Raw genomic sequence first — 24,425 nt, 5'->3', positions numbered from 1 at the left:
TAGCCTTTGGAAAAGGACCACAGATATCCGTATGAATTAATTCTAAGACATCATTACACCTTTTTGCATCATACTTACGTTTATTAGTTTGTTTTCCCTTTATACAATTTACACAATCACTTAAGTTTGTAAAATCTAAAGGTTGGAGAATATCATTAGACACTAGACGTTCTATCCTTTTCATAGAGATATGTCCTAATCGCTTGTGCCATAATGTTGCAGATTTCTCGCAAGTTAATTTACGTTTTCTATTATCTATATGCAGTGCCTCTGAATGTGAAGTGTCTATATCTAAAAAATAAAGATTATCATAAGAAGACAGGATACCAGAAGCAAGAAGCTTAGAATCTTGACACAAACTGAAATTTCCATTACCAAATGAACATACATAACCATTTTTGTCCAAATAAGATATAGAAATTAGGTTCCTTCTGAAAGATGGAACCACTAAAGCATCAAAATTTAAATAAAATCCTGTCTTACATAATAATCTAAATTTTCCTATGCTTTCCACTTCTACTTTATTGCCATTTCCTACGTAAACGTAGCGCTCTGCCTCACTTGGCTTGCGATGGCTTAGGCAACCCTGCATCGACATACTGATGTTAGTCGTTGCACCTGAATCTATCCACCAAGTATATCTAGATACAGAACTTAAATTAACTTCAGAACAAACCAAAGCAAGAGACATACCTTTCTTTGCCAACCATGCATGATAGTTGGTGCAGAATTTCTTTGTATGTCCTGGCGCTTTGCAGAAAAAACAATTCCTTTCTCCTGCTTTCGCAGAAGTATCTTCCTTCTTGCTTTTCTGCGCGGCATTGTTTGCAGCTACCTTGGTAGGTCCCTTTTCCTTGGCAGTAAACTTGCGCTTCTTGCCTTTACCCTTAGGATTAGATGTTACTACATGAGCACTTTCTCCCTTAGTCATTTTCTGTCTCTCTTCCTCTTGCACCAACCGAGCCTCAAACTCAGGTAGTGTCCACGTCTCTTTTTGACAATTATAAGTCATCTTGAATTGACTAAAGTTAGACGGGAGAGACAGAAAAATGAACTCAATGAGAACCTCATCAGAGATGTCATAATTATGCCCTTTCAAGGCACGTTGCAGTCTTGTCATCTCAATAACATGCTCTCTAACCCCTTCTTTTCCCTTGTATTTTATTGTTGCCAACTTCACAAAGAGTGTACTAACATCAGTCTTTTTACTCTTTGTGAATTTTTCTTCAAGGGCCTTAAGGTATTCAATAGCGCCTGTCTCTGTATCAGGTATGATGCCTCGAAAGGTCTCATGGATCGTTTGCTTCATCACCATTATGCACATGCGATCTGAATGCTCCCATCTAGCAATATCAGCCTTCTCTTGAGGAGTTACCTCACTCTCTTTATTAGGCTTGGGGCGATCAAATCTCAGTGTTGTGTCCAATTGCATGATCCCTAAGACTAATTTCAGCTTTTCCTCCCACTGTTTGAAATTGTTCCCCATGAGGGGCTTAATTTGACTTAGACTTAACATTATGTTTGGATCTGAAAAAATTCAAGAACAAGAAAATAATTTAGATATGATGCGTCACGATTTGATCCTTAATCATAATTCTAAAATCTATCTAAAGGCATGTGTAAAACTATTTGCTCCATTAAAACTTTAGCCAAAAACACCATTCAGTAATGAAACACCTTTGGGTGCAATCATTACCTTCAGGCAACCCTTATGCACCAAACAACTTAGCAGGCGCCAACCCTCCTTTGGGAAAGCTAACACCCACGTCCATTGCCAGCACGTTACTTCAACTTGTCATGAGTCATCCTTGCAATCGTCTTACAGAGAGCGGTTCGTTTGCGAACATCAATGCTTGACTCATGCGAAAACAACACATGTATACCAAACACCGTCTTTAGTTAGATTCCAAAATTATGTCTAAAACCTAATCTAGGACGTACCTATAGAATCTACTCGTCCTATATAGAATACAGTATCTCATAACTCTTTTAAATTTAATATGTCAACTATATTCATCAAAATAATTATTAGGTTTTAGTAAAACTTTAGCAGTTTCTACAATGATTACCTTTTAGAAATGCTTCAATAATTTATTTAGAGAATACTAAATAATTTATTTAGAGAATACTAAATAATTTTATGGTTGCCATGATTAGCATCATTGTGATCAAATCCGAATTTAGTATTATATCAATAATTAACGTTAATACAAATTTTATGCCATAATTAGCATTATTGTGATAAAATCCGAATTTGGTATTGTATCAATAATTAACGTTAATACAAATTTTATGCCATAATTAGCATTATTGTGATAAAATCCGAATATTATATCAGTAATTAACGTTAATACAAATTTTATGCCATAATTAGCATTATTGTGATAAAATCCGAATATTATATCAGTAATTAACGTTAATACAAATTTTATGCCATAATTAGCATTATTGTGATAAAATCCGAATTTGGTATTATACCAGTAATTAAACGTTAATCTACAATCCCAAGAAAAATAACATTTGGCTCGGCAATATCATGATAGTTTCTTTCTCAGAAATGATCTTTAAAAAAAAAAAGACAGTGCCACTATACACTCCAATAATACAACATATGCATAGATTATATCCTAACCATGCTTCAGTTATCACAAATTATTGAGGTATTTCACACATGTTTTTTTTTTTTTTTTAATAATAAAAGAAGAGTATAAATAATCTTCATAACTTAGATCTAAAACTCTGCTTAACATAAGAAATCACACAACGATTCACAAATATACAATAATGAGAATCTGAAGTGCCACGTATCAAATTCATATGCTCAACATAGTAATTACCAAAAATAAAAAAAATACGGGTACTCTCAACAATGTTTAAGAGAAATGTAAACCAGATTTAATCACACGGTTTTCTTTAGAAGAAACCTTTGTATTATTAAGTTATGAGTACATATTGAAATGATTTATGTTAACGCTGTATGAAAGAATTCAAGATCCTACATTAACCGCAAGCACTTTACTGTATTAAATCAACTCATTGAGTCGAAGATAAATCCCTCGTAACTTGCATTCTCAAACAATCATGTTATTGTAATAAAAAATAAAAAATAACCCAAGGAACCAGGATGGAATATAAAACCCTTAAAAATGGAAACTTCTGTTAAATCTTAAAAGTGCCCTGTTTTCCATCGAAACCCTCAAATCTGCAATATATTCAATAAAATCCCTATCACTTTAACGATTCAGATTTGTGAAAGCTTCTTGAAGATGCATTTCTAAGGCTGACGGTTTGTAACCCCAAATTTAAATTTTGACTTTGATATGAAATGAGAATTGTAAACAGAGCGGGTGTTCCTCATGAGACTCCCACAGTCAAACAATTCCAGCAGGTTGGCAGTAAGAATAGGAGGAAGTCCTTCCAGCACAACGCTAAAGTTCACAGACTCAGTGCGTTACAAACCTAAGGATGAAGACAAATCGTGGACCTGGATTTTCAGTCACTCAGAATCTCGCCCAGATGAAGACAGAAAAACAGCGAAGGGTCTATTTTAATACAAACCGTGAAATAATAATTTTTCTTCAAAGAAATTATCGGGAGAGACAGTTCTTACATAAGGGTGCTCTGATACCAATTGAAAGATTTAATTTCTGAGTTTTCCTAATTACTTTAAACTCTTAACCAAGATCTACTCCTTTGTAAGAAATTAAAAATAATGCACAGCGGAACTTACTTTCCATCTTCTAATGCTTCAGGTCTTTGCTTGAGTTGTTGGCTCTTGAATCCTTCCAAGAGCTTGCAATCCTTCCAGTCTTCAATGGAGCAGACAATCCTTATGAGTTGATTGCAAGCCTTGGAGACTCAGCCCTTTTATAGCACTGCAAAACCCCAATCCTAGGGCAGCCTAAAATTTAGCTGAAACAAGTCTGTCTGAAATTTCAGATTGATTGAAATCAATCAATCAATCAGATTTTGATTTCCTTATTCAGCTCAAATTTAATATTGCTATTTATTTTAATCAACTATAATCGGTCCATTAACAATTATAATTGATTAACATTAATCTACATGTATTTGAATCCAAATCCTTATTTTTAAATACGTTTAATGCCATCACTTAATTAATCACATTATTTGGCATATGAATGTAATCTTATTGACAGTAATTGACATCATAATCATGATGCACGTATGTCCAACTTAATTATTGCAATTAGACGTCTCTAAATCCAACAATACCTTCGCCCCCCCCTGCGATCATGCAGCCCTGCAAGGACTTTACAGTGGGATCCCAAACCATTTTCATTTCATCATCCTCGCCGACGCCCAGGAAAATTCCATCAGCGAAAGGCAAAGAACCGATGGTATCTCCAACCCCTCTCAACTCCCCTGTCTCATCACCAGCAAATTTGTATGATAGCGACTTAGATTTTCTTTTAAGCAAGAAGTCTCTGGAGTTGGAACCCTTAACCATCCATAAACCGAATAAACCTACACCTCCCCTCATTAGCCCAAATTCTGCAAAAAATATAACGGTGAGAAAGAAGGTCAAAGGAGGTAGTAGACATTTTAGAGGGTCGTCAAAGGATGCAGACAGAGGTATGAGAAACCTATCTCTTGTAAACGTTCCCATCTTTGACATGTCAGAAATACAACCTCTTAGAGCAAGCGTGGCTGAAAAAACTCCCAAATGACCTTCGTCATTTCTATGAATATAAGAGGTCTGGGGGCAGACCTCAAATTTTTGGCACTAAAGAATTTATTCCACTCAGCTCAGCCAAAAATTATTCTAATTCAGGAAACTATGCATAGCAAGCATGTGTCCATCTCCTACTTTAGGAAAATGTTTCCCTCATGGCATCTGGTAGCCTCGGAAGCTAAGGGTCTTTCGGGTGGGCTGGCGGTTTTATGGGACCCTGTCTGGATCAGAGCCAAAGCTTATAAGTGCTTTGCGGGCATTCTAATCTCAGCATCCATCAGAGGAAGAGACTGTCCCATTAACATCCTGAATATCTATGCCCCTTATAAGAACATAATTCCTTTCTGGGAAAAAAATTTTGCCTCAGAAATTTTTGATATTGATTCATTGATGATTGCAGGAGATCTCAATGTAACTCTAAGCTTAGAGGAACGATGGGGAAATTGCAGGAAACGTGACCCGCTTGCTGATCGCATTAAGTATGAACTCTTGCATAGGAATCTCGTGGATATAATTCCATCCAAAATGATGCCTACATGGGACAATGGAAGAATAGAGAAGGCGTACATTGCAAAGAGGATTGATAGGTTTATTGTACACTTTAGCATTATTGATAAACTGGGCATGCGTTACTCATCAATTGAGAATGTCTTCATATCTGACCATAGACCGATTTATCTTGGTTGGAGGGATAAGGGCTTTAAGAATGGGTATCCATTTAAATTTAATAGATTATGGTTGGAAGAACCAGATTTCAATGAAGTCATATCAAATACATGGAAGGAATTGTCTGCAAAAGATATGATGCCCCCGTTTTTGACCTTCAAAGACAAACTATCCTCTATAAGAAAGGTAGTAAAAGAATGTCAAATTAAAAAAACATAGATGGATAGATTGGCCCTTAAAGAAACTCAGAAGGAATTGGACAGTGTTTTCAAATCGTTGGACGCTAACTCACTTCCTTTTAGCAGGAGATGTCGCATAAAAGAGCTTGAAAGGAGAAAACAACACTTGCTGAAGCAGGAAGAGGCTTTTCGGAGGCTCAAGAGCAGGGCGATTTGGCTCAAGGAAGGTGACAGGAACACAAAATTTTTCCACAAGTTTGCAAATTCTAGACATGAAAGAAATTCCATATGGAAAATTAGTGACGGTTGGGGGGGATTCCTCTTCTCTCAACAAGAAATCACAGAGGAAGCTGTGGGGCATTTTAAAGACCAATATAAAAGAAGGGATGAGTGCAGATTTCAGGATATTTTATGGGGTATTGATCTGTTCCAACAAATGTTTGATGACGGAAAAAATGAGCGCCTCTTTCAACCGATAACAAAGGAAGAACTTTTAGGTGTTATGAAGGCTTTTAAGAAGGATAAATGTCATGGCCCTAACGGCTGGACAATAGAGTTCTTCATTCATTTCTTTGATATCATCAAACAAGACTTGTTGAGGATGGTTGAAGCAGCAAGAATCTCAGGCAGCATACATCAAATTACAACTTCCACTCAGATAGCTCTTATTCCAAAGAAAATGGATGCGGTCTCCTTTCAAGATTATAGGCCGATCTCCTTATGCAATATAACGTTCAAAATCATCACAAAAATTATTGCGGAAAGGATTAAGGAGACCTTAGCCTCTTTTCTAAGAAAGGATCAACATGCTTTTTTAAAGGGAAGAAACATTTTGGATGCGGTCGCAAATACTCAAGAAAGCCTGTTTACTATGTTCTCAAAAAAATCAGAAGCTGCCATTCTGAAAATTGATTTACAAAAAGCATATGATTTCTTAGATTGGGGGTTTATTAGATGCTTATTAGCCAAGATCGGCCTAAGATCAAATGCAATAAGTTGGATCATGGCATGCGTAGAGAACATGAACTATGCTGTCATCATAAATGGGATTCCTTCTCCTTTTTTTCAAGCAGAAAGGGGGTTGTGTCAAGGGTGTCCCCTCTCTCCTCTTTTGTTTATCCTTGCAACGAATTCTTTAAGCCTTCATATAAATAGGGCAGTCTTTGAAAACAGGTGCAAGCCGGTGAAAATCTGCAGGGACAACTACATCTCGCACAATCTGTTTGTCAACGATGTGCTCATTTTTGCAATGCTCTGTAGACTCCCGTGGACATGTCTAAATGACATTCTATATAGGTTCCAAAACGCTACTGGATTACAAATAAACAAGTCTAAATCTATTCTTTTCCACAATGACATCAATATGGAAACAATGATATGGATTTCTGGGCTGTTTGGGGTAGAGATGAGGTCAATCAAGGATGGTGCTAAATATTTGGGCTTTCAGCTAAAGGCTAAAGGTTACTCTAAAATGGATTGGCAATGGATAATTGATAGGTACTATAAAAATATTTCCGCCAGGGAATACAAGTCTCTATCATTGGCAAGAAGGATAGTTCTAAATCAAGCAGTTCTAACGCAACTTGTCGTATATTGGGCATACATCTTTTATCTTCTTGCAAGTATAATCCAGAAAATGAACAGGATAACTGCAAATTTTATGTGGGGTGGCAAATTTGAATAGAGAAAATATCATCTCACTAGTTTGGAGAAGATCTCAATGCCGAAAGTCTCAGGAGGATGGGGATTATTGGATTTGAGAACTTTCGGGAAAGCACTCCTGTGCAAATCACTGTGGAGAGGAATTTTCGGGGAAGGGCCTTGGAGCTTTACTATAAAAAAGAAATATATGAAAGGCAAAGACATGGAACACTGGTTCAGAATAGGAAGGATTGGAGCCAAGTATGGGTCAGCTATATGGCTCAGTTTTCGCAAAATAGAGCAATATTTTCTAAAGAATCTATATTGGAGCTTACAATCTGGCAACAAAATCCTTATTGGTATAGATCCCATCATGTGCGGGTGAGAAAGCATAACCATTCCTGAAAGGCTTTTAATCTTTTTCCATGCTAAAGGTTTTTTTACATGGGATAAGCCCATACAAGCATGGCAAGGTCCACTTCCTCTCTGGAAGGAAGCCATTGAACTAGGTATCTCAAAGCTCCTGGCAAGGCAATGGAACACTGTCAAGGATGTATTGAGAAGCTGCGGTTTTCACAAGTCCAGGCCGCAAGAAAATTCTCAGGTATGTGTAAAGGACATTTATAAAGATATCATTGGCCAAAAGACCATAAACACTGGTCCCATGTTTCCATCAGTTTTCTGGAAAACAGGTTGCTCTCCCAAATTAATACTTTTCTCTTGGTTGGTGTTCGACAATAAAAATCTGTCCTGGGAAAATCTAAAAAAAAAGAAAATGGCATGGGCTGAGCAAATGCTTAATGTGTGAATCAGCTGAGGAAACAAACTTTTATATGTTTTTCCAATCCCAATCTTTTCAGAAAATATGGCATGATTTGGCTTCTTTATATGGTTTCCCTATAGTTTCTCATGTTTCTACGCACGCAACATTCGAGTGGTGGAGCGGGCAAAGAGAGTCATGGAGATCTATAATTATCATTGTCTTATGGTGTGCATGGAAATGGAGGAACAACATAATTTTCAAAGATATGAAAGTGCCTCTCAAGGATATCATTCAACAAATCATAACCATCTATGATTTCGTGCCGATAAAGCCACCCAAATTGAAAAATGTAAACAGAAATGTACAGAAAGATTTTCTCTCAAGGACCCCTAGGGCGTTTTTTGATGGTGACGCACAACAAAATTCTTGTGGATGCGGGGTTCATATTATTATGGACGAGAATCTTCAATATCTTATATCATGTAATGGAGGAAGGGGCACAAATAGCATGGCTGAGGCGAGGGCTCTACCGGGTCTTCTTGCTTTCTGAATTTTTCTTGATATACAATCCATCTCAATTTTTGGGGATTCCAAAATTATGATCGATCATGTCAAAGGAAATTGCCATATCAGGAGCTCACACCTCACAGGATGGATGGACAAGATCATGTTTTATTGGGGAGTTGTGAAGGAATGCTCTATTCAACACATCTCCAGAGACCTAAACCAGCAAGCGCAAAGTTTGTCAAAGCAAGGTATTCAATTAGAATCAGGTTCTTGGTCCATGAAGGTAATTTTGGATGAGAAGTCCTTTATCATTAAGGATTTCTCATTCCCTGGCACTTAATCACTTTTGGTCATTTCCAGATCTACTCTTATTTCTCCTTCTGTATCTCCCTTTTTGTTTCTATCATCTTACTTGTATGGTGTATATAGTTTCCAACTATCTCTGTTATCAGGGGTTCATATATGAATCCGCATATGGATCATAAGATTTGCAGTTGTTTTTTATGTGATGTGTTTCTGCTTAGATCGTTTTCTTCCTTCATGGAGGGTCACATCCTCTAGTTTTTGTTACAGGTTAAAGACCTCCTCAACGTCTTATAGCTTGACATTTGTATTTATCTGGTATCTGTTATACAGTCTCAATATAATACAATTATGCTTTTTCTCTCTGAAAAAGTTTCGTTTTCCTGGATCTCCTCAGAAGAAACAAATTGAAATATGATATTTGTCTAGATGTTTTTTTGCCTAACATATCAATTTAGGTTGTTAAATGTTTGCTATGGCTTCTTATTAATCTCGATTTTTAGTTACTTTAATTCCCGCGATCCATTGATAGCTCTAGTATGATGTTTTAAGTTGTGGCTTAATTGTTTTATTAAAGACTAATTTTGTGAATATTATATATGATCGGTATATTTAAAGGGATCGAAAACTAACATTCTCTATTTATTATAATAACATTTTTTTTTTTCAGTTTCAAATTCAACCCTTACCAGCAGTCTGCGGCATTGACCTTATCCTCTTTATGTTCAGCGAAGGAAAAATAACCGAAAGAGGCAAAATCTGTCTTAATTTAGAAATAGAAATGTTCCAGATCTCTAAACATTATACCATATTTATTTCATCTAGAAACAAAACCTATTTATTTCATCTTGTTGGATTAAAACATTTTGATACTGTCACTTGTAATTCCGATGGTTGTCTCTGGAATGTTTGCAATCAAGGATTCTTACTCTTTGCCAGTGTGCAACTTTTGATTGCGTTAGCTTTGTTTGTGTGTACCCACTGTCTTCACCCAGAGCATATTTTCCCTCAGTTTCTAGTGTATCTTAACTATTTCCTTTCGATCACTTTCAGAAAACATAAATATACTTCTTCCAACCTGCTTTATCCACCTTTCACTCATTCTTTTCACTTTTTAACTTGATTTGAATTCAGCAACTGTGTACAACGTTGCGTCTGAGCACTTATAGGATGAGCAAATCCTGGAAACAAACTTTGATCGTATCTTTTGCTCATACAGTTTAAGTTTACAGAACTTTTGAGAAGTTCAATTCAAATATTCTATATCTTGATATAGAATTATTCTGTACTCTGTCTTTCCGTGTTTTTTCACCATTTTTTTCAAGTTAATTTTGTGTTTGTGGTGGAGGAACTTTGCATATTTTATTTTTCTCCTCTCTTTTCTATTTTCAACTTAAATTTATTATTCATATGTTTTCCCTATTAATACTCAATTATTTACTAATCGTATGTTCACTTGCTTACAATTTATCAATTGACTATTTAATTATTTAAAATTTATTTTAAAATTATTATATAAATTTTACATTAAAAAAATTCATAAATTATTAAATATAAATTTATATTTAAAATTAAAAATACTAATACATTTCAATTTTAAATAACACAAAATTAAATTAAATAAAAAATAAATAACTAAATATAACAAGATTTAAAAAAAATTAATACATTACATAAAATAAAATATTTATAAAATTATAAAAAACTTAATTCTTATCCATATTTTTAGATTTGAATACGGAATTTAAAATTTTCCTTTGGATATATTATATAATATATTTTATTATTTAAATTTTTCTATATTCATTATAAAAATGTATTCCAAAATGAATATAGAAAAATTTAAATAATAAAATATATTATATAATATATCCAAAGGAAAATTTTAAATTCCGTATTCAAATCTAAAAATATGGATAAGAATTAAGTTTCTTATAATTTTATAAATATTTTATATTTTATATTGCTTTCACATCATTCTTTATTTTTCTTATCAATATGTAAGGCATTCCTTTGTTGCTATCGATGTTGATCATTGTACATGACTATCAAGCCTTTCTCCATTGTCCATGCCTTGGCACTCGACCGTATAGCGTCGGTGTGTTGCGGTTGGAATTGTTGGGTTACTAGACCGTAAATCGTAGGTGTGTTGCAGTTGGAATTGTTGGGTTAAAGTTCTATAATTTCATATGTTTTGTTATATTTACACCATAAGGCGTTTCCCTCTCAAATGAACTTTCCTAAAATCTACTTGCCATCCCTATGTGCCATTAGATTATGTGTTAGACGATTAGATGATTGTTAGTCGTTCGATTAAAGGAAGGTAGTTGACTGGTTGGAACTGTTCACGATATTTACTTGATCAGTCTTCAACTTTCTGAGCGCTCGGAGAAAAAATCCGTTATTGTTTCCTCCCTGGCTATCACGTGAGCAGCGCAAGGAGTGTCCCAAATGGATTATACAGAGAATCATGGCGGTGCGAGGGCTCCTTTATCAAGGTTATCTTCAGGCCACACTTACTACACACTGGAATCTCTGCAAGGCATTACAACTCTTCCCCCTTACCATTCTCATCAACATCGTTGCCTTCCTCGGCGTTTGCTCTCTGCCAATCTGTCCCCATTCACATGGGAGGCAGGGCAATGCCGCCTACCCTTTCTCCTCGATTGGTACCCATGACCTCAGAGACACGATGATTAGGGATCCCTACAGACAACCCATTACCGACAGAGAACCCACTTTGAATATTATGAATTATGGGGCAGAACCTATTGGATATTCCATTGGCCATTTGCAGAGCTTGAACCGATCTGTGAATCCAACTAAGCAATATCAACAGCAGGAATTTGTTAATCAAACTTCACCTCCACCTCAGATCTATCAACATCAGTAACGCCAACAAGAGGTATCTGTTTTTTTTTTTTTTAAATTTCCATTCTAGATTGTGCAATGTATCCATCCTTTTTCATTCACTTCTTAACCTCTCAACTTTGAACTTTTTTTTCTAATTCAGTAGTGTATCCATTCTTTTTCTACCTTTTCTTATTGTGCCAGAAAAGTTGTTTATTGTTTCAGTAATTTGTCCATTCTTTTTGTTTACTAATTGAGCAATGTTTGATATTGTGGGAGCCTTTATCACTGTTGAGGGAAATACCACATTCACTAGGCATTAAAAAAACCTCTTTGTTGTCTTTCTGAGGCTGGGAAAATGCAGAGAGGTTGATCTTCATATTGGAAATTATAGAGGATACTATTTTTATTACTAACATTGGGTATGTTTTTCAGATTTTCAAGTCTAGCTTGGGTAAGAACTCAGATTCTAGATTGCAACCAAAGTCTAAAAACAGGGCACATAGGGAGATCCCAGGCATCAAAGATATGGATGCTAAGACTCCAAAGATCCCTAGGTGGTGCTCACTCTGTGATGTTACCTGTAGCACAAACGAATTTCTTCACAAACAACATGTGTTTGGGAAGAAGCACTAGTCCAGGTTAAAAAAAATTGATGGAAAAGGGTTTATAAGATGTAGTAAAGCCACAGAAAAAGCAGCCACAAGGACTGGTGGGGTGGTGTTCTCTTTGTGAGGTTAACTGTGGAAGCCTAGAAAATCTTCATGAGCTGCATATGTCAAGGAAAAAATACCTGTCCATGTTAGGAATGGCAAAGACAAAGGAGCAGGAGAGAGCAAAAACTGGCAAAGACAATGTTCTTGGAAAAAGGAAAGATGATTCAATGAAGGAAGAAAGAGATATGCCATCCAAGAAATGCCACAAGTTAGATAAAGGAGATGCTGCCCATGCCCAGCTTATAAAGGATGGAAATTCTGAAGCCCATTTATCGGTCTATGGTGAGACAAAAAGTGTTGCTGGTCGCAAAGTTGCGAAAGAAGCTTTTGTCAAAGCTCAAGATGAAGGGGCAGATTAAATGTTCCAAGATTTCAACCTGTTGAGCGTAAAATGGTCTGTGTTTTAGGTTTTGTGGACACTAGATTTCAAAATTTTCTTTAAGGTTTTGTGACAGTTGAGACACTTCAGGATTGTAGCACAGAAATCCCTAGAGATTCATAAGAAATGTTTTTGAACATGTTGGAATTAAATATTACGTAAGGTTGAATTTCGAAAATTTTGATGTGATTCATAAGAAATGTTTTTGAACATGCTGGAATTAAATATTACGTAGGGTAGGATTTAGAAAATTTTGATGTGATTCTGAATTTTCCATATGTAAACAGTTCTTAAGGTGGCTGTGATTACGAAATAAATTGATTAACCTCTTTGCAAGTTAATTCGTTTATCCTTTCAACGTTGGAAGGTTTTTAGAGAAGGTTCTCTGTAGCAAGGGGCCTCTGTCAAACTAAAAGGGATAAACGAACAAAGTGGGATGTTTCCATTTGCGCTGGTAAATTATCTTTTGAGAAAATTCATCTATCTAAACTTGATGGAAATATTGCTTCTCCAGGTACTCAGTGTTCATTTTACATTACAGTCTCCCATGCAAAATTTCTTGCAAGTGCCTAGATGGGTAGATTCACATGTTGGCTCCAGAAAAGTTCAGTTTATTAATGTGGACTAAGTTCTTTTGTTGCAATTTTGATTAGGAAAAAATGACTGAAAGAGGAACAACCCCGAGGATCAACCAACAGAGCAAAATGTTTCCATTTCTGGTGGTAAATTCTCTTCTATACGGATTTATGTGCCAAATGGAGTGTCCCAAATGGATTATACAGAGAATCATGGTGGTGCAAGGGCTCCTTTATCAAGGTTATCTTGAGGCCACACTTATTACACACTGGAATCTCTGCAAGGCGTTACAACTCTTCCCCCTTACCATTCTCATCAACATCGTTGCCTTCCTCGGCGTTTGCTCTCTGCCAATCTGTCCCCATTCACATGGAAGGCAAGGCAATGTCACCTACCCTTTCTCCTTGATTGGTACCCATGACCTCAGAGACACGATGATTAGGGATCCCTATAGAAAACCCATTACTGACAGAGAACCCACTTTGAACATTATGAATTATGGGGCAGAGCCTATTGGATATTCCATTGGCCATTTGCAGAGCTTGAACCGGTCTGTGAATCCAACTCAGCAGTATCAACAGCAGGAATTTGTTAATCAAACTTCACCTCCACCTCAGATCTATCAACATCAGTCACGCCAACAAGAGGTATCTGTCTTTTTTTTCAAATTTCCATTCCAGATTGTGCAATATATCCATTCTTTTTCATTCACTTCTTAGCCTCTCAACTTTGAACTTTGTTTTCTGATTCGGTAGTGTATCCATTCTTTTTCTACCTTTTCTTATTGTGCCAGAAAAGTTGTTTACTGTTTCAGTAATTTGTCCATTATTTTTGTTTACTAATTGAGCAATGTTTGATATTGTGGGAGCCTTTATCACTATTGAGGGCAAAACCACACTCACTAGGCATTAAAAAAACCTCTCTGCTATCTTTCTGAGGCTGGGAAAACGCAGAGAGGTTGATCTTCATATTGGAAATTATAGAGCTTACTATTTTTATTACTAACATTGGGTATGCTTTTCAGATTTTCAAGTCCAGGTTAGGTAAGAACTCAGATTCTGGATTGCAACCAAAGTCTAAAAACAGGGCACATAGGGAGATCCCAGGCATCATAGATATGGATGCTAAGACTCCAAAGATCCCTGGGTGGTGATCACTCTGTGGTGTTACCTGTAGCACAAACGAAGTTCTTCACAAACAACATGTGTTTGGGAAGAAGCACCAGTCCAGGTTAAAAAAGTTGAAGGAAAAGGGTTCAGAAGATGTAGTAAAGCCACAGAAAAAGCAACCACAAGGACTGGTGGGGTGGTGTTCTCTTTGTGAGGTTAACTGTGGAAGCCTAGAAAATCTTCATGAGCTGCATATGTCAGGGAAAAAACACCTGTCCATGTTACGAATGGCGAAGACAAAGGAGTAGGAGACAACAGAGACTAGCAAAGACAATGTTCTTGGAAAAAGAAAAGATGATTCAATGAAGGAAGAAAGAGATATGCCATCCAAGAAACGCCACAAGTTACATGAAGGAGATGTTGCCCATGCCCAACTTACAGAGGATGGAAATTCTGAAGCCCATTTATCAGTCTATGGTGGGACAGAAAGTGTTGCTGGTCGCAAAGTTGAGGAAGAAGCTGTTGTCAAAGCTCAAGATGAAGGGGTAGACTAAATGTTCCAAGCTTTCAACCTGTTGAGCGTAAAATGGTCTGTGTTTTAGGTTTTGTGGACATTAGATTTCAAAATTTTCTTGAAGTTTTTGTGATAGTTGAGACACTTCAAGGTTGCAGAACAGAAATCCCTGGAGATTAATAAGAAATGTTTTTGAACATGCTGGGATTAAATATTACGTGGGGTTGAATTTCGAAAATTTTGATGTGATTCATAAGAAATGTTTTTGAACATGCTGGAATTAAATATTGCGTAGGGTAGGATTTAGAAAATTTTGATGTGATTCTAAACTTTCCATATCTAAATAGTTCTTAAGGTGGCTGTGATTACGAAAGAAATTGATTAACCTCTTTGCAAGTTAATTCGTTTATCCTTTCAGAATAAATTCCAGCAACGAGTTCATGAGAAATAAGTCCCCAACCCTTCCCAGAAACATAAGGAGTAACATCCCCTTACCAATGCAATCAGTGGTTTGTCCATTGCAGAATTTCAGACATCTTCCTCTGCAAATGCATCCAGGACAAGTTGTTGGGCCGCCACATATGTCACAATCGTTACCATCAGAGACTCCATGCAGTAGTAATTGCACAGGAAATAACTTAACTTAGGAGTCCTTGGAGCGACATGTCCCAGCAGTGCAGTTTCCTCAACTCCGACCCCAATCCGACCTGATGCCACTGCAATAGAGCAACATGTCCCGACCCCAATCCGACCTGATGCCCCTGCAACAGAGCAACATGTCCCAGCCCCTATCTAACCTGATGCCCCTGCAATAGAGCAACATGTCCCAAGGTGCAGTTCCATTAACTCTAGGCCCAATCCAACTCAATGCTAGAGAAACACACCCTAGGAATGCAGTTCCATTAACTCCAAACCCAATCTGATTAACATGTCCCAAGGGTGCGGCTCCATTAACTCCAACCCGATCCCAAAGCAACATTATTCCATAAAAATAGTTCCATTTACTTCAATTGAAATACTATCAACATGTCTCAAGGGTGTAGTTCTATTAATTGTAGCCCCAATGTGACCCAATGAAGAATTTGTTGCTATTTTGTTGAACACATATCTAGGTTATCCTTTGGTTGCAATTGGTGTTGGAACTTGGCAGGTTCATGCTTCTTCGTGAGAGCAATATAAATGTACTATTTCAACATTGTTGGTGGCAGATTTATGCAACATATTTGATCATTTAAGATTAACAGATTTTCCTTTTCTTTTCCTACAAAGAATTTTCTCTTTATATGTGCTGGAGTTATTGGGATATTCTTTAGGAACTAGCAGGCATGCAAATTTATATTTTTAAATCCCTAATTCTCCTCATCATTTGAAAATTGTTCGTCTGCATCTATGCTCAGAGAAGACAACTTAGCTTCAGAATGTTTGTAAGACAGAAAATGTAAATTTTAGCAAATATGGAGGTAATAATAAATTCCCTGTGGTGTCAGAACAATGTTTTCTTGGGTTTCTTTTGAGCAATAGCATTAGAGAGTTGTATATTGGTGGGGGACCTTTAACCCAACACATCAGTGGCTTCATACAGGTGTGATTAAGGGTGCTCATCTTTGTATGCAGAAGAAAGAAATGTCATCGATAAATTTGTGATTATTGCTTTCAACAGAGCTCTCTAGAGTGTTATCGATCCTAGGTCTGGCATTTACAAAATGTGACTCAGCTCTTAAAAATGAGGTAGCATTCTCTGCATTTTTAGAAAAGAATGAAAAATTGAACACTTGTTTCTGCAATGGCAAAGTATGGATATGTTGTTTGCATGATATCAAGGGAAATATCTTGTTCAACTTACGTATTCCTTACCTTCCCGTGCTATTTGTAATTGTGTTGTTAAGATACTTAATAGTTTTCTTATGCACAACACTCGTTTGAAATTTGCTAATAGTGATTTCTGGTCAAGTTTCCCAACAGATCTATTTGTATGCTGAATGGCAGTCACTATTTTATCAAAGAAATTTATACTTGAAATGTGTTGATATTACATTCATAATAAGGCCTCATGCTAATTGGAAATTAGACTTGAATCCCTACAATTACACAATTTAATTTATGTCATAATGGAACCGTTTTTACACCTAGTTTGATGATTTAATGCACCTGTTCGAGATATTCAACTCTGTTTCTTCAGATTGAATGCGGTTGTGGGAAGTCATGAAGTCGTTGTCGATGATGGTCAGTGTAATAATTCTGTTGTATTTGGCAACAATGTGGAAGATCCAGTAGCTGCTCTTAATGTACAAGGTTGGAACAACTCTTGATTTCGTTTTTGGGAGGTATCATCTTTTCTTATCCCCGTAAACATATAAGCTATGGAGGATGAGTGGATGGCTATAACGACTTTGAATGTGTAGTAATCCTCTGGATGGTATTTATTGTGAGAATTTCATGCACTTGAAAAGGTTTCCAAATCAAAAGACAACGCAGCTTGGACGTACACATTCTTAAGGAGAAGGCTATAATGAAGGGTTCGTCTTCCTCATTATCTGTACTAAAGATCCTCTGCATGCACGCCAATGAAGAATTTGTTTCTATTTTGTTGAACACATATCTAGCCTGTCCTTTGGTAGCAATTCTGCATGCACCATTGAAAGAATATTTTGGATGTAGGGAATTGGTGATGCAACATATATTCATTATGTGAGTAATAAGGAGCGAAACATAGAGTTTCCCCAAAGAAGTTGAGGAAGATGAAGCCCTAGAAGAAATGCTTATCAAGGCATTCATGGATTGGAGAAGTAGGTCAAAGATGGAAGCTTCTAGCTATTTTGGGTGTTTAAACTCCCATGAATGATTTATTGGATTGGGGATGTTGTAACATTTTCTTGGCGAAATGATACAGTCAAAATTTTTGAGCTTTTCTAGAAATCCACCAGCTTTATTGGTTGTTCTTATTCTCATAAAAATTGGTATATGGCCCAAAGATTTTTTCACTATATTCTTTGCATCATAGTCAAGCTGTATTCAAGGTATTATAGGGTTGTATTACTCAACAATTATCAATGGCATACCTTAGTGTTAGTACTATGACAGGGGAATTATCACCTTTTGTTGCATCTATCACACAATGTTTTTAATTGCACCAACAAAAGTCATTGAATTGTAGTCATAACAATGCCATGGTTTTGTAATGAATGTGAGGCATATATGTTCATAGAAATGAGATGGAATAGTGAATGGATGGGCAAGCAATATTCTATTTGCACTTCGTTTTATGATTTTTATATTGTCAATGGAAACTAGATTAAACTTCCTCATTGGTCATATCAAAGATCTCCTAGGAATATGTTTTATTGCCAAATAGAAGTAGATATTCTATACTTCTAATTAATTAGTCATTCACCAGTGGAGAGAACTCAAGGATGGATCTTCTTACAATCCTTAGTTTTGGTATTGAATTCACTGGTTGAAAGGGCATTTTCCAGAGGCCAATGATGATTCTGACTACCATCTTAGTTACGTTGCAAGGATCAAAGGATGACACATTTGTTATTTGTTTGTCTCAATTTGCTTAATTTTGAGAAGCTTGACAACATGTTATAGAAAGGATCAAGAGATTTGCAGACCTGCGAACCTTAGTAATTGTATATATGTTAATGCTGCATTGAGATATTGGGGCCGTGAAATTCAAGCTGGAGCTCACGTATATGGTACATTCTACCCAGCTTCCCCTTCCTATAGAATCTAGATCAATCAACATATCAAATGATGATACGCTTTTCCTATAGTGACCGCAAGTGTGTCTTTTCTGTCAATGGGTTCTACAATAAACTAGGACATTGCCTTGAAATATTTGAATGCGGATGCAAGAAATCTACTTACAATGAACAATGACAATGGGAGAAACATATCACCAGTGATATTTGATCAAACCAATAATGAAAATATGGCTAAGTTGTGAGCAGAGGTAGATGTGTGGACAACTAGGGTCTAGTAAGATGAAATTAGTGAAGGTTGAAAAAAATGTAATATGCAGAGTCAGAGAGGTAATATCATAAATTTACAATTGCAGACACGGTTGACAGAGCCAAGAGGTTCATTTTTGCTGGGTGTTTTTGTGACAAAAATGCAGTATAAAAAGGGGACGAATTCACTAGGATTAGATCCATGATTTTGGTGACAATTTACCAACCAAGTGCAACAAAAGGGAGAACATTTTTAGTTGGCAAGGCACCCATCAAATCACTGTATTAAAGGGCCACAAAATGTCGTTGACAGAGGCACGATTTCGCTAGGGAAGCAACAACCAAAACACAGTAAATTTTAGCACAAATTAGCCATGGAAAATGGTATGATTTCTCTTGGTAAAAGGTTCATCGAATCGGTTGTTTGAGGGGCCATTAAATGGTAGTGGTTTGTGCAATGGTTTGCAGAGAAAATTGGAAGAGACACAAATAAAAACTAAGTTTGAAAATAGCCAAGAAAATGGCTAACCTAAGAGGATCATAAATGTGCTAGAAATATGAAATTTTGTTCAAGTCAATTTGGAGTATGGTTTATTTGGGTTTCAAGTCAACTAGGTGTATATTGTGAATTGGTGAAGCTCACCACTAGGGAACCATCCCCACACAATTCCACTTTTGGTTTTTGTCATCCCACTTTTCAAATCTTAGCAACAGAATGAGAGTGCCAACAAGCAAATATCCATGTGTTGAAAAAACCAAGCATGTCACCAAGAATCAAATAGAAGTGCATGCCAAGAAAGAGTAATTGCGCCTAGGAAGAGAACTTATGAATATCAAATGCACAACGCATCCAATAAAGAGATGAACACATTTCCATATATATGTTTTAAAAAATATTTTAGTGTTGGAACTTGGCAGGTTCATGCTTCTTTGTGAGACTAATATAGATGTATTGTTTCAACGTCGTTGGTGGCAGATTGATGCAACATATTTGATCATTTAAGTTTAATAGATTTGCCTTTTATTTCCCTACAAAGAATTTGCTCTTTATATGTGCTATAGTTATTGGGATATTCTTTAGGAACTAGCAGGCATGCACATTTATATTTTTAAATCCCTAATTCTCCTCATCATTTGCAAATTGTTCGTCTGCATCTATGCAAGAAGACAACTTAGATTTTGAACACTTGTAAGACAGAAAATTCAAAGGAATATGTTTTATTGCCAAATAGAAGTAGATATTCTATACTTCTAATTAATTAGCCATTCACCAGTGGAGAGAACTCAAGGATGGATCTTCTTACAATCCTTAGTTTTGGTATTGAATTCACTGGTTGAAAGGGAATTTTCCAAAGGCCAATCACGATTCCGACTGCCATCTTAGTTACATTACAAGGATCAAAGGATGACACATTTGTTATTTTTTTGTCTCAATTTGCTTAATTTTGAGAAGCTTGACAACATGTTATAGAAAGGATGAAGAGATTTGCAAACCCACGAACCTTAGTAATTTTATATATGTTAATGCTGCATTGAGATATTGGGGATGTGAAATTCAAGCTGGAGCTCACATATATGGTACATTCTACCCAGCTTCCCCTTCCTATAGAATCTAGATCAATCAATATATCAATGATGATACACTTTTCCTATAGTGACTGCAAGTGTGTCTTTTCTGTCAATGGATTCTACAATAAACTAGGACATTGCCTTGAAATATTTGAATGCAGATGCAAAAAGTCTGCTTACAATGAACAATGACAGTGGGAGAAACATATCATCAGTGATATTTGATAAAACCAATAATGAAAATATGGCTAAGTTGTCAACAGAGGCAGATGTGTGGTCAACCAGAATAGAAAATTTTAGGGGCGAATGTTCGCCCTTTGGCGAAATTAAGGGGTTTTAAATTTTTAGTGGGAGAATATTTTGTATCATAGTACATTTTTACAAATCACCTCAAATAGCCCACCTTATTTTAAGGGAGAGGGTAAAAAAGGTAAATTTAGCCCTTTAAATTAGGAGTTACAACCTTCCATTCACCCATTTTCAAGAATAGGTTTTATTTAAGTAAATCCATTCGCCCATTTTCAAGAATAGGTTTTATTTAAGTGAATCCTATGGGCCAAAGGCCCAAATACCATATTTATAAAAGAGGTATGGTAAATTAATAAAAATATAAATAAATGAGAGGTATGGTAAATAAATAAAACATTTTTTATATTTACTCCATAAGTCACCTTATATACATGCAAGGGTGTAAACAAATAAAAACATAGGTAAAGTGGAGGTATGGTAAATAAATAAAACGTCTTTTTATACTTACTCAAAAGGTATGGTAAATAAATAAAAATATAAATAAACTAGACGCATGGTAAATAAATCTTTTTATATTTAGTCCATAACCCTTGTTCTATTTATGAAGGCTCAAGAAAGAGGTTTTATTTAAGTGAATCCTATGAGCCAAATACCATATTTGTAGAAGAGGTATGGTAAATTAATAAAAATATAAATAAACGAGAAGTATGGTAAACAAATAAAATATTTTTTTATATTTACTCCATAAGTCACCTTATATTTACGAACACTCAAAAAATGTGTTATATTTAGGTGAAACCTATGGGCAAAATACTATGGGACAAATACCATGGATTAGATTGTTATTAATACCATGAAAAAAACATTATTAGCCCTAATATTAGTATTAATAAAAATAAAAATGGCACATGGTATTGACCCATGGTATTCACCAAAATGGCACATGGTATTGACCCATGGTATTCACCTGGAATGTATCCTATTTAAATGGGGGAATTAAACCAACAAGTATTAATAAAAATAAAAATGGCACATGGTATTTACCCATGGTATTCACCAAAATGGCACATCGTATTGACCCATGGTATTCACCTGGAATGTAGCCTATTTAAATGGGGGAATTAAACCAGCATAGATCCATCTTTACTCTGGATCTACTAACCCCCGAGAGGTATCAAATATCGTGATGTGCAAACTAGCATAGAGTGAAAAAATATTTGATCTGATCAAGAGTAAAAATGGATGTTGTAATTTAATGTATGTTAAACATTTTAGCTTGGTTAAAATAAAAAATAAAATAAAAATCAACTATTAATTTTATTAATTTTTATAAATTACTAATAGTAATTTTTAAGCACTAGGTTTATGGTAACCCATGGTATTGACCCATGGTAATACCATGGTATTCATGTGAGCATAGACTATTTAAAGGGGAAATTCTATCATCTTATATCCATCTTAATTCTGGGTCTACCAAGTGCTCAGAGGGATAAATAGATTTCATCCCCCTAAGAGTGGTAGATGTGGAGTTAAGATGGATATAGGTTGGTTTTTATGATAATGAAGATCTATTAAATAGACTTAGGAAATTATATTGTAAAAACATCTTAAGGTGAATGGTTAAAGCATAGACATTGGACAAGTATATTAGTATATTTATGTTTTAAACTAAAACAAATTCAGGGCTAAATGGAATGGATTGATTGCACTAGTCATCCTTCTATAACTTTCCAACATATGCTGGAGTAAACATATTGTAATTTGGGTAATTTTTCTAATTGCAAACAGGAACATACTTGTGTATTGGCAGGGTGATTACAAGGTCCCTAGAAGTGATGAATTTGAATTTTTCTTGGTTTTATATATAATATTAGGTTTTTTCTCATGCTTTCCGTGAATGGCATGGGTGAACTTTATCCTACACCCACTAGGTTATCGATATGTAATTTCGGTAATTTTGATTTCAAAAGATATTTTAAAGAAATGCATGATTTAGTTTGTGTATTCAATAAACACAAGATTTTATAATTGAGTAAAATATTCGCCATGCCTTGTGAGAGATTCGCCAAAAAATTATATATACATATCATATTATTGATAAAATCACCTTCCATTTTTCCTATATACCATGGAGATTCGCCCATTTATTATACATGTAAATTTGGGGGGTTCTTAAAATTTTCCCTGTCAACCAGGGTCAGTAAGATGAAATTAGTGAAGGTTGAAAAAAATGTAATATGCAAAGTCAGAGAGGTAATATCAGAAATTTACAATTGCAAACACGGTTGACAGAGCCAAGAGGTTCGTAAGATGAAATTAGTGAAGGTTGAAAAAAATGTAATATGCAAAGTCAGAGAGGTAATATCAGAAATTTACAATTGCAAACACGGTTGACATAGCCAAGAGGTTCATTTTTGCTAGCTGTTTTGGTGACCAAAATGCAGTATAAAAAGAGGACGAATTCACTAGGATTAGATCCATGATTTTGCTGAGAATTTACCAACCAAGTCACAACAAAAAGGAGCACATTTTTAGTTGGCAAGGCACCCATCAAATCATTGTATTGAAGGGCCACGAAATGCCGTTGATAGAGGCGTGATTTCACTGGGGAAGCAGCAACCAAAACAAAGTAAATTTTAGCACAAATTAGCGGTGGAAATTGGTATGATTTCGCTTGGTAAAAGGTTCATCGAATCTGTTGTTTGAGGGGCCATCAAATGGTAATGGTTTGTGCAATGGTTTGCAGAGAAAACTGGAAGAGACACAAATAAAACTAAGCTTGAAAATAGCCAAGAAAATGGCTAACCTAAGAGGATCATAAATGTGCCAGAAATATGAAATTTTGTTCAAGTCAATTTGGAGTATGGTTTATTTGGGTTTCAAGTCAACTAGGTGTATATTGTGAATTGGTGAAGCTCACCACCAGGGAACCACCCCCACGCAATTCCACTTTTGGATTTTGTCATCCCACTTTTCAAATCTCAGCAACAGATTGAGAGTGCCAACAACAAAATATCCATGTGTTGAAAAAACCAAGCATGTCACCAAGAATCAAACACAAGTGCGTGCCAAGAAAGAGTAAGTGTGCCCAATAAGAGAACTTATGAATATCAAATGCACAACGCATCCAATAAAGAGATGAACACATTTCCATATATATGTTTTAAAAAATATTTTAGTGTTGGAACTTGGTAGGTTCATGCTTCTTCGTGAGACTAATATAAATGTACTGTTTCAACATCATTGGTGGCAGATTTATGCAACATATTTGATCATTTAAGTTTAACAGATTTGCCTTTTCTTTTCCTACAAAGAATTTGGTCTTTATATGTGCTAGAGTTATTGGGATATTCTTTAGGAACTAGCAGGCATGCAAATTTATATTTTTAAGTCCCTAATTCTCCTCATCATTTGCAAATTGTTCGTTTGCATCTATGCAAGAAGACAACTTAGCTTCAGAACATTTTTAAGACATAAAATGCAAATTTTAGCAAATATGGAGCTAATAATAAATGCCCTATGGTGTCAGAACATTGTTTTCTTGGTTTCCTTTGAGCAATATCATTAGAGAGCCATATATTCTTCAAATTGGTGAGGTACCTTCAGCCCAACGCATTAGTGGCTTCATGGGATTAAATGTTCCTCTTCCAATGGTGGCAGATTTATTCAACACATTTGATCATTGAAGATTAACAGATTTGCCTTGCCATCACATTCATCTCTTCCAAATTCAACTGAATTTCTTAATGTTGTCT

At 35.7% G+C, this 24,425-nt stretch overlaps 1 pseudogene; it reads left to right on the top strand.

The window, feature by feature from the left end:
- The first annotated feature begins 13,469 nt into the window (after positions 1 to 13,469).
- On the top strand, positions 13,470 to 14,939 carry LOC149170821 (uncharacterized; annotated as a pseudogene).
- Positions 14,940 to 24,425: the final 9,486 nt, after the last annotated feature.

Source organism: Pinus tabuliformis, chromosome 4_2 (assembly GCF_031772625.1).
Source record: "Pinus tabuliformis cultivar Carrire ecotype Pingquan chromosome 4_2, CPIR1, whole genome shotgun sequence".
Classification (NCBI taxonomy): Eukaryota; Viridiplantae; Streptophyta; class Pinopsida; order Pinales; family Pinaceae; genus Pinus; species Pinus tabuliformis.
Note: the sequence above shows the minus strand (reverse complement) of the source record. Positions and strands in the feature narration are given on the sequence as shown.